Below are 12337 nucleotides of genomic sequence, written 5' to 3' on the forward strand. Positions count from 1 at the left end.
ACCGGGCCATTGAAATAGACATCAGTGTTTTCATAGGCAAAATTATATATTTCTTTCAAAATTATATACCAAACTTAAGAAAACTCAAAACAAATCTGATAAAAATTTCAGCAGAACCAACTTCATTAGGTTAATAATATAATGTACCATTGAAAATCATATGAAAAACCCATTATTATTATTTCACTGTATTGTGTATGATGACTGTTATGGCAATAGAAGAGAGAATTGATAATTATGTGATTGAGACATTAAGTTTGCAGCCGAAATATTTCGTTCCAATTGTTGTGTGGTACATTTAAATTATCATATGCACAATAGTCTAACGTCATTGCTTCTCGCCATCTTTGCATCTGCCTGTATTATACAATGCATGTTGAATGTTTCGACAGCCTAAGGCTGCAGTGTCAACTCGCGAAGCAGACATCCTTATGAATTTGAAAAATATGCAAACAAAAGAAGGATTGAGAAAATTATAATTTTTGAGTGACTTTCAGTGTTTCGGAAGTTCCGCATAAAACTTAGCTTACGGGCGATAAAATTTGAATTTTTGCCATATCTGTTTAATTACACAATTTAAAACTTGATTAAAATTGCTTTCATGTTAAAAGCCACGTCGCCGCTGCAAATCACCGATTGTATTTAACATGCGCCGAATTTTGATCGGCAATTATGATCGTGTTTTGTCAACGTTGGAAGAAATACGATAGCTGGGAATATGCGCTCTTTGCTCTATATGAAACTGGTGAAATTTGCAAATGTCACTAAAACCTCCCGAATTACGTCCTCTGATTGGAATCACGTTCAATTTATTTTCACAGAACACTTCAAATATTATAAAAACATGTTTTGGACAGGTGACGTTTAATAACCTTCCTAGTTTTATGACGTACTATTTTATTTTCATAAACAGACAAAAATATTTTCATAAACAACTACAAATGACAGTGGAATCTTTCATTGCATGCAGTTTGTTCTTGATCTTAAGTTTCATAAATATTTCATGTAAGAAACTGTAGGTACTGATTTACAAAATCATGAATGTAAATTCGTTTACAACTGACAGCTATTGAACGCTAATTCGGTTAACAAAACAATCACTTTAAATAATATTGATTTATGCATGGTACAAACATTATTTATAAATACATAAATACATCATCACGTAAGCTTGTTAGACTTGTAAAACCTGACACATCAGTCGTTAATAAGTAAATTCACTGAACTAAAGAACGCTTCATACTTTGAATTTATTGCTGAATTTTATTTACTTGGTTTTTATATCCACAGGGACGTTTATCTCCCGTAAGCAATAAACATAAACACGAGTATTGTTGTTCTAAACTTGTAAAATACACACAAGGAACGATGTTTCTGTCACTTTGTTCAAGCTAGGAGTAATAAATACTATTTTATGTCTACCAAAATGCTGGCAAATACGTTCTAACAAAGGGACAGCGGTTTATTCACTCAGCCCCTACTAACACAATATTTTGTAAAATAACTTCATTTGCCTGTAATTTGAGGCAGTTTTTGCCTTCTTGAAAACCACTAAACCTTTTCTTCCGCGAACCTGTTCTATCCAGGGCCTTAATGCAAAATACATACGTTCACGAAAAAATCATTTCCGAAACATGAAACTTTGAGTATAAAAAACACCATCCCTACCGACTTGATACGAAAAACATGTGCCTGGGGAAACGTTGAGTGTTTTCTTTGAACGTGTTCAGACAAAGTAGTCTTTGTCATTTTGGATTAAAGTATGGCATATTAATCCGATAAACTGTCTCTCCATATAGCCATAGGCAATAAAACAGTTGGTGACAAAGTTGTCCTATTGTTTGTCGATATAGGAAAGGGAAACATCTACATTCATAGTAAGGGAAAGAACAGCTTGTGTTTTCCTTATTCCAGGAAGATACACTGATTTATATCTGTTAATGTAAGCGCTTGCCTTTTCATGAAATCAACACGTGTACATTTCAGTTGTAGGTGACATAAATTCTGTAACGCTTTATACGTGACATAAGCATCAGCGCACATGAATATCACTTTAACATTATTACAGTGTTACAACTTAGCAATAGTTGAATTAATCCATTGGGCTGAGTTTTGATTCGCTTTCGTTTCACATTACATAAATACGGTATATTTAATAAGTAATCATACACATAGTTGAGAACCGCACAGGGATGTAGATATGCAAAATACTACAGGATTAATCCACGCGTAATGAAACTGTCATTATTATACAGATGAAAAATATGCTTATATCTGAATGATATATTTTTCTTTAATGACCCACAAACTATATAACGTAATATAATTATTGATTTTTAAAATATTTTGAATGAGCACAGTATTATTTGGTTCGGTGGATGTACACAATGTTGTTGTCAATACTATCTATGTTGGGCACATACCAGATAACTGTCATTATCAGTTGATACAAGTATTTTATCATCTCGTGAATACATAATGGCTATTGACAATATAACAAAGACATGTAGTTATTTCACACCCAAAATATGATTTTCGAAAGAAACAACAACATGCATGTATTAAAAAGCATCACTCGTCTTTAATGCAAACCCGTTTCCTCCATATTCATTATTACCATGCATTAAACAGTTTAATGATAATAGACATATATTTCCTTTCCCTTCACCCTTTTACAATTTCTTCAACGTTAATATCTTGACAAATACAAGACACTGCTAATTCAGTAAAACCATTATTTATCGAATCCACTCCAATTCGCTGATTTTCAAATATGGGTGTTCTTAACGAAAACAGTTTTACGTTTCACAAACTATAAATACATACTATTCATCTTGAATAGTTTTGAAAACACATATCCCACTGACATTAACTTTATTCCAGATGGACTGACTTTAAATAGACATATGTGTCGACAGTCTAGTCCCAGGCGGTGTATCAAATTATAATCTGTCATTGAAATCTTAAACAAAGATGGCCTCTTGACTGCTGACACGGAGCGAAACGAATCGGTGATGGATGGCCACGCCTTGGTCACTGCAGAGTGGACAGTGTCCAGAAGGCCGAAGACGCAGGCAGGGGGGCGGGGCAAAGGGGAGAGCAAGCGTCAGGGGTTCGGAAGGAGGGTAGGCATCGCTGGGAGCAATGGCAACATCTGCTATTGTGTCCACAGAAACTTAAAACTGATAGCTCGAATCCTGCTTAAATAAAGTGTTTGTTTGTGGCTTAAGAGGTAACATTACCTGTAACATAAACAATATTTCACGAGTGAAAGAAAATAAACAATACATTTCAAAGAAATCGATAATTTTATATTGTACACTTGTAAAGACGACTATCGATATTTGGTTTCGGATTCAGGTTAATGAATATTCATACATCAGTTTACTTGGGCTGCTTCTATGAATATGCATTAAAGCTAGTTTATTTACAAAGATTATTGAAAAGGGTTGACGTAACTTAGTGTTAGCAAGATGGAAGACTGCACATAATGTCAAAACGAATTTCAAAAGCTGCCCGTGAGGTGTTATTTTTAAAGGAACCTTTTGAATTAATATATCCGCATAGGTATGTACATTAATTAATAAAGTTATTAACGGATCATACCAATATTTACGAGTACTGAGAAATTCGAACGACTTCCCTAAACATAAAATACTAAAAGATAAGAATATGTGATATTAAAAAATAAAATGTTAGGATTTAAAATACGCAGATATGTACTTTTAACAACGAAGGCCAACCTTTGTTTAAAGACACAGAAGCCGTTGCATTATTCAGACCCGTGAAATTCAACACTTCGAGCGTTAGCATTTACAATATCTCAAACTGTTAAACGCAAAACGAACGCTGTGTAATTTTCTCTGCTTTTTGAAACAACTAATAAATCATTCTAACACTTGAACAATTAAACTTTTTTAAATATCTGTAATGGATATTATGCAGGTATGTTTACGATAATTCGTTTTTTAAAAGCGAGGAATTATTGGAGATCGGAAATCGTCACCTAAGTATTTAATGGACTCGACTTGTATTTTGCTAAGTGTATATTTTCGACGGCTTCAAGTATGGAAATCGTGCGTGATTGTACGTTCCAGTACAAACGTGGACAAGATCAAATCGCGCCGTATCACACACACGCGCGAACACAAAAAGAGCGCGTTTGACAAAATAATAAACCTTAATGGCCGCTCTAACATGGGTACACCAAATGGAATGGAACAAACGGATTAATTTGGCCCAGATGAAGCCAGGAAGAGAAGTATCTATTTTGACAGACGAAAGGGTAGAAAATTATATTAAGGAAACAAAAACGATAAATCTAATATTACGGATACCTTGTTTTCTAATTAAAACGCACTTTGTCTTAATCTTCTGTCTAGTACCCTGAAATTTTCGGAGAACAAAGTGAAGATTAAGGGAGTCCGAACGTTGGAGGATCTCACTCACGGCCTTACGCTCTATCCGTCATTGGGGGCTAATGTTAGACCATAAATCACTGCAGTGTCGCTAGGAAGCATGTCATCGCATATCGCGGGGGACGGGACTTGACGGGAGGGGCGGCTGAGGTGGGTGGGAGAGTGCTACATTCCTGAGACAAAGGGTGATCGCCAATTGTGACACGAACTTCGTTCTGACGCTGGTATATTTTCCTTGTTTTAGAACTATTCGTGATTGCAGTCAGTGGTTGAAGCAGTGGTACCCTCTAACTGATTTTGCTGATGTGTGTGTTTGAGGCTAAGTGGTAAAGCATTAAAACGTTTATTGGGCTCTGAATTTGATTATTTTACACCATACGGCAAAATTGCACCGTATGAGTATTATGTAAATATTGAGGGAGTATAGTTTGTAAGGGAAACCGTCTTTACGACAATGTAAAGTACTGAGAAAGCCAAGTCATAGAAAGTATATACCTTTGTCCTAGTAAAACGCATATTGACGATATTGAACGTTGAAGACAAAGCGAGCGAAAGCAAGCCGCACATTATGTGTGTGTGTGTGAGAGAGAGAGAGAGAGAGAGAGAGAGAGAGAGAGAGAGAGAGAGAGAGAGAGAGAGAGAGAGAGAGAGAGAGAGAGAGAGAGAGAGAGAGAGAGAGAGAGAGAGAAGACTTTATGACTTAGTAGTTTAAGAGTCTCAGTAGAGCTTCCCAGGTCGTTGGACTTAAATACTAGTATATTCGTTTATACATATTAATAAAGCTATTACATATCTTTATATGTATACTAAATACATATATAGCACAAATGTTAACATATAAACAATGAGAGAGAAATACATATGTTCCCAGAGACATAAAGATTACTGTAAGGCTTTCACCGTCCTTGACAAGCCTTTTTCATGAAAAACACACATTTAATCAAGAACAACCCATCATACTTTACTATATCGATAATGGCAAAGGGCCCCAAAAACTGTGAACTGTTAGAAAGTAACGGGGTGGGATAACACCTCGAGTGGGGCGGGCTTGTCTCCGTATCCTTCACGCGCTACCAGGACAGCGACACAAGTTACCCGCACTGAGGGGGACGTCGGAGAATAACACCCTGTCACTTGGTGTGGGTAGGGGTATGATTGCAGGGTAGGGCTAGACACACACGGGGGTGGGGGATTAGTGGAGAAGGGTCGGGCTCTCGGGGGTGGGTGGGGATGACGGGAAGGGTCTCAGGTAACTATCAATGACGCAACGCTAGGTTTCATATTCGCAAGTGAAATCTTTAATTTGAGAAAACAAGCATGTTATCACCTAAGACAATTGATCGACCCAACCGGTGAAATTCCGTACCCAAATTGAATCCGACCCAGTCTGACTCCAGCCAATTAAATCATTGTGCATGTAACGCGCGGTCCGTGTTTCATCTCGGAATTCTCAGCTAGAAGCCTAGCTTGGCTTGCCAATTATCTCATTAGTGTCCGGCGGTTACACCAACTTCAACACGGGACTGACAGCCTGTATGATTGATCGTTCGTAATGACCACTGTCCACCAGTGGTCATCCTCAGAGGAAAATGCTGCAGCCTAGGACCAAATATGTCCAAAGTTTCCCGTCCTGTTTGCACACGGGTTCTTTGTTAGCCATGTTTTGTATTATAAGACAGAGGACAATGCGAAGATTTTTCTGACTAAAAGGTGAAAAGGCAAGTTGACTTTGATCCTTACCGACAGGTGGGACTTTCCCACCTAGACTTGCTGTTGTATGGTTTTGTTCTGTATAATTTAATAATAGTCACTTTGTGCTAAATGGTCGGTTTTGCTTTAACATGCCGACTTTAGACTAAAGTGGTATTTAAAAGAATTGAACCTTTCAAAGGAGATTTTGTCATCATTATCAGTATAGCACCACCGTTTGGACAAGGGGTCTCAATTTGTCGTATCATCGCTTTCTAGTTTTTAAACTGAACTTTTAAATGCAGGAAACCTTTGATCAGTGGGCGTTGAATGGACAAAATATATTATATATGAGAATTTAGCCAAGCGTATATAAAGAAATAACAGTGGTTTAAAGCCAACCCGACAGACGTTCGCTAAAATAGTTGAGATTTAATTTGACAGGCCAAACTGACATATTACTTTCGGCTTTTCGTTGTGTAAACAACAGATTGAAAAGAGTGGACGATTTCCCAATAAATTGAATCCATGAAACACTGCCTGACAGGGAGCCCATTCAATAGCTTCTTCTCACAAACACTGTGGAATTTATTATAAAAAAGTCAACATTTGGACTCAAATATTATTATCTGGACTCCTCATTTTCTTCATAAATTTTCAAATTCGGAATTTTGATTCCAAAACAACCCGTCTTTGTGGCTTCGTGCTTTTATCCCGACGTTTTTTTATATTGACTTAAGCGTCGCCGCTCTCAACATGCAATACTTCCTTAATGAACATAGCAGACTTAGCCAGTATGTGGTGATAGATAAAGTAATGCAAGCGCGTTCAAATGCTGTTTATATTAACATAGTAAGTTTGACCCATGAAATTAGATACGTATCTAAGCTATTTATACGCAAACTGTACAACAGCGTTGTATCAGTCAAGCCATGAGACTTTTCACTACAATGGTATTTGTTGAGAGGAATGAACAGTTTGAGTTTAAAATACATTAGCTTTAGAATTCACAGTTCTTCTAATTCGAGTTTTTCTTACATACTTATGGCGAGGGACGAATGTTACCAACGAAAGGTTAAACCTTAATATAAAACACAAGATTGTCTAGTCCAGACACGATTATTAACAGGTCGGAGTTGGGATATTCCTGAGTGCGTCGTTAAACAAGAGACAACATGAAGCTAACATGCCCTTCAAGTGTCCCGATGATATAAATATAACATCATGTGATATTTCAACGAAATTATCTTACCACATAATAACATAAGTATTTCATTATGTTACTTATAAATCCTAAATGTCTCTCTTTATAGCAGGTATGTAATGGTTGAAACCCTGGTAACCTGTGACCTAATATGGCATTATGACGTAATTCAGCCGCGGTAATGGATTGTTATCAAACAAACATTTAGTATAGATCGAGAGCAATGACTGTCACAAACAATATACATTACGATATATTTTCTCAGTTCTAGTGATATAGAGTACAACTTAACTCATGTGGTGTTTCGGATATTTACAAGTGGGTGACCTAGGTCATACATTTGGACATATAATGTCACTTAACAATGTAAACAGATATTATAAACAGAATTGGTGGAGTAAAATAAATTAGAATTTTCTCTTTATTTTGTCAGTTTAAATTTTGTCGAGTTAAGTCATAACTCTGCTAATTCCTTGTTTCGGATTCTTAAAAGTGGGAGATCTTTGACCTAACTATGGACATATGACGTCACTGAGCCGAGTAAACAGATTATTATAAACAAATAATAGTATTGGTCGGGGGCTTAATTCGCAATGTCCGTCACAAGCACGTTAACACCCCTCATTAGACGATCAACGCCAGGGACGTGTCGTGCTATATGATAAACGACCGGGGGTAATCACATTTCTTCCTTTTACAAATATACCGTCATACCGACTGGGAATCTCTGTTTGTTTATCACTATCGGGTTGTGCGTGTATATTATCTTAGCAGGAGTATTTGCCCATTGTTCGTTTAGCTTGCAAATGAAGGAAAAACATAATCATGAAGCGTATTTAAAGAACCACTTCTCATTCCGTGTTCATGAAAGAGTAAGATTTACGAGGGGTTGTGGGGTGTCAGTTGTTGTCATATTGACATTTTTCGCAACGAAAGTGGAGATGTTGATGGTTGCTTCTTTCACTCGGTATGAAATTGCTTCCTTGATTATTGGTGAGGATCGTTTTGAACAATTAAATATTTCGATATTATAAGTTAAGAATACGTAAGAAAGTATATCATTTTATAAGAAAACAGCAAAATAAACAATTTATATGACGCTAGTACTGTTTAAATGGCTTTCTAGTCAGTGAGATGAATACGGCGCAAAGGTTATGTATGAAATATACAACTGTCAGACAGTGACGTGTCGCCCACATATCATGTAGGTGTCAGTCAGGGTGATACACGGGGCTTAAAGCATGAAATTCATGCAGCACGCATATCTAATTAGCTTCTTCAAAGGAAAACATACATTTTTGTCTCCACTTTAATGTGGAACGAGACGGGCTGAAGAAAACACAGTTTTATGTCTGTGCAAGGCACCATTAATATACAATGTCTACAGTTTTACATAATTTAACCATCATAAATTAACGTTCTATTTTCGTTCAAACGACAAAGTGGTGGATATAACATCAAATAGGTTTTGACGAAGTTCAGAGTAATAGTTAGTGTAAATCTGCACACTGACATGTTCTAATCTCCAATTAGTTTCAAATTTCTGGTCACCTGTTATTGTAACAATGGTCAGTAGATTTTCAGAAATTTAATTTAGTTTCGATTTAACTTTTTTCTTTTAACAGGGCGGATATGAATACCTGTGATTGTCGTATTACTGAGTGAGTTGGACTTAACACATCACTATTCCAGTAAAGTCACAGTGTGTCATCTCAACATGAGAGAAGTCCGATTGATGTAGTAGATTTTGAGAAATTTAATTTAGTTTCGATTTAACTTTAACGTAAGGAAAGTCGGATTGATGTAGGCCTCAGACATTTACAACTTTGGTGAAATCCACAAACATTGGCATGGTGTTGAAATTATCGTTCGCCATGGACAAACACTTAACTACGTTTATAACGAACTGACTTATATAACGAAGAATGATGACAATGTTTATGGATATACAACTTCGTTTATTCTGTAAAAGTTGTATATCCATAAAACTTGTCATCATTCTTCATCAACTCAACTTCTAAAATGCCCATCAAAGAAGTTATATAACGAACCGAGTTTTTGTAATTTATTGGTCCGGCCATTTACTGTATCTTAGTCGAAAATCTTAAAACTAACTGCGGTTATATCGAACTAAAATTGGCGTCCCCTTTAAATTCGTTTTAATAGTAGTTTAATGTAATGTGACCCGTGAAGATCCGGGTTAGAATTGGTCTTCAGCAACCCATGCTTGTCGTAAGAGGTGACTAACGGGATCGGGTGGTCAGGCTCGCTGACTTGGTTGACACATGTCATCGTGTATCCCAAATGCGTACATCGATGTTCATGCTGTTGATCACTGGATTGTCTGGTCCAGACTCGATTATTTACAGACCGCCGCCATATAGCTGGAATATTGCTGAGTGTGACATTATACAACATGTAATGTAATGCAAATTGCATCTAACCCAGCTTTGGGCTGTATTTCAGTTACAACACAAGGTATCAGGTTGACTCTGTAGACTGACTGACTGACTGACTGAGTTTAGTTTTACGCCGCTTTTAGCAATATTCCAGCAATATCACGGCGGGGGACACCAGAAATGGGCTTCACTCATTGTACCCATGGACTCTGTAGACGTTTGATGAGTCAGTAAGTGAGTGAGTAAAGTGTTACGCCGTTTTAAGCAATATCAAGTCTCCGGTACCAGTAATTAGCTTCATAAACTGCGTGGAATAGAACCCGGGCCTTCCGCGGGACGAGTGAACACTTACACCATTAGACTACTCCACCGCTCCATATACGTTTGATACACAATGTAACAAAATAAATAGGATATATTGTGATAGTGATTAATAAAAGAAGCAATAAAATGCTGAATCCCATTTCTATCATCATGATAAATGTCTTCTAAAAGTAGAGTGTTTTGTACGATTCTGACAAACTGCCAACATGTATTTCTCAACCACTGTCAAATAGTAATGACACCAGGTGTTTGCAAGAAGGACGTTTTTTTCCTACCCCAAAGACTGACTGACTGACTGAGTTTGGTTTTACGCCGCTTTTAGCAATATTCCAGCAACATCACGGCGGGGGACACCAGAAATGGGCTACACACATTGTACCCATGTGGGGATTCGAACCCGGGTCTTCGGCGTGACGAACCAACGCTTTTACCACTAGGCTACCCCACCGCCCTCTACCCCAAAGAACTTACAGAACACATGTATAGGTTATAGAAGCCCTGCTCCTAGGCTATACTGAATGCTGAGCCCATGGATGTATAGTATTCTATCTTTTCAAGAGGCAAGTCTGGATAAATGGACAGTGCATCTAAACACGCCAGTCTGTTAAAGTGACAGTGTGATTATTTTACTTATATTTTTTCAGAAATTATCATTTAAATTATTAATTATTACCTTAGAGACTTGTGCAAGTCTAAGGTTAAAGTCACAATCCCTCAATGTACTTGACTTTTAGCAGAGATTTCTTGTGACTATAGAACGTGTTTGTCGCTTTGGTTTATATAGACCACAAATAACCATAAGTGTAAATGAAATGAAGTGTAATATATGAATATGATATATTATGTATGAATGCAAATGTGAATACCAGCGTTCAGAGACATGATGTGGCACTGGCAGAGATAGACGTGTTAGCGCCCCGCTGACTCTCTGATTGTGTCTGAATGCCTAACAGTGTCTGACGGACTGTGAAAAGGCCACTGCTATTCACAACGTCTATACAAAGACTAGTTGACATTTTCGAGTTGTAAATTGCACTACGACTTGAGAAGGGGGTGAGATGAACGAATCATGTTGTCGGGCCCAAACTTGATATACCACATAATTACCCGCATCTAATTCACTTAAAAATTGTTTAATCGACATCAAATTCATTTTTTACTGAGTGTAGGGTATGACACTCAATTAAACAAAACACAATGACTCGTAATTGACAACATTTATGACGATCGTTATCTGAGTTTTGAAATGTTTCTCTATTTAGCAAAACGGTACATTTTCTTAAATCATCCCGATTCAATGCAAAGTATTTAAAGGGCCATTGTGTTATGTATGTATGTATGTATGTATGTATGTATGTATGTATGTATGTATGTATGTATGTATGTATGTATGTATGTATGTATGTATGTATGTATGTATGTATGTATGTATGTATGTATGTATGCATGTCTGTCTGTGTGTGTGTGTGTGTTTGTGTGGGTTTTGTGTGTGTGTGTGTTTGTGTGTGTGTGTGTGTTTGTTTTGTTTTTTGTGCGTGTATGCATGCATGCATGTATGTTTGGATGGATCACATGTAAGTTAGGAAGGAGGGAACGAAGGATGGATAGTTGGATGTCATGAAATATAAAATGCATATATGCGCAATTATAACATTGCATCTAATGTAGTGGTGTACACGGTAAGAAACAAAAAAGTTGGATTGACCAAATTCTGTAATTTCACTCAAAAGTAATTTTCAGCGCGATAATGCGCAACTTTTTGTCAACACTATACCGGATGTAAAAGCACTGCCCCGTCAAAGGAAACCTTTCATGCATGGGTCGCATTTCATTGAGAACTTTGGTGGAGGCATGTTAAAAAGTCTAGTCAGGGTACACTAGCCTAAATCCCTAGCAAGTCTCTAAATACCTGTTGTCCCGAGATTCACACCTTTTCCCATTCATATAAAAACGACGAGGAATTGCAAACAAGCAATTCAGAATGTTCCTATCAATCTGTTTGAAATATACACACTTTACCGCCCCGATGTAACGCGATGTCACTTTCAGACCATTGAAACACCTGAAAATAATTATTCATCTGAGCAGATACATTACAGAGTGTAACAATTATGTATTTATTTAAATAGGGAAATTGTGCCTATGTTATAGGGTATCTTAAGTGTACACACTGAACGCGGTATAGCGAAGCGGGTGTGTATTTATCTGATGGTTTCGCGCCACACTTCGGCGAATAACACCGCGCTGGTTTGATCTTTCAAAACCAGCAATTTGATTGACATGTTGTCATTTCAGCGACTCGA

The sequence above is a fragment of the Haliotis rubra genome, unplaced genomic scaffold, assembly GCF_003918875.1.
Source record: "Haliotis rubra isolate DU_JTF1 unplaced genomic scaffold, ASM391887v1 Scf35, whole genome shotgun sequence".
Classification (NCBI taxonomy): Eukaryota; Metazoa; Mollusca; class Gastropoda; order Lepetellida; family Haliotidae; genus Haliotis; species Haliotis rubra.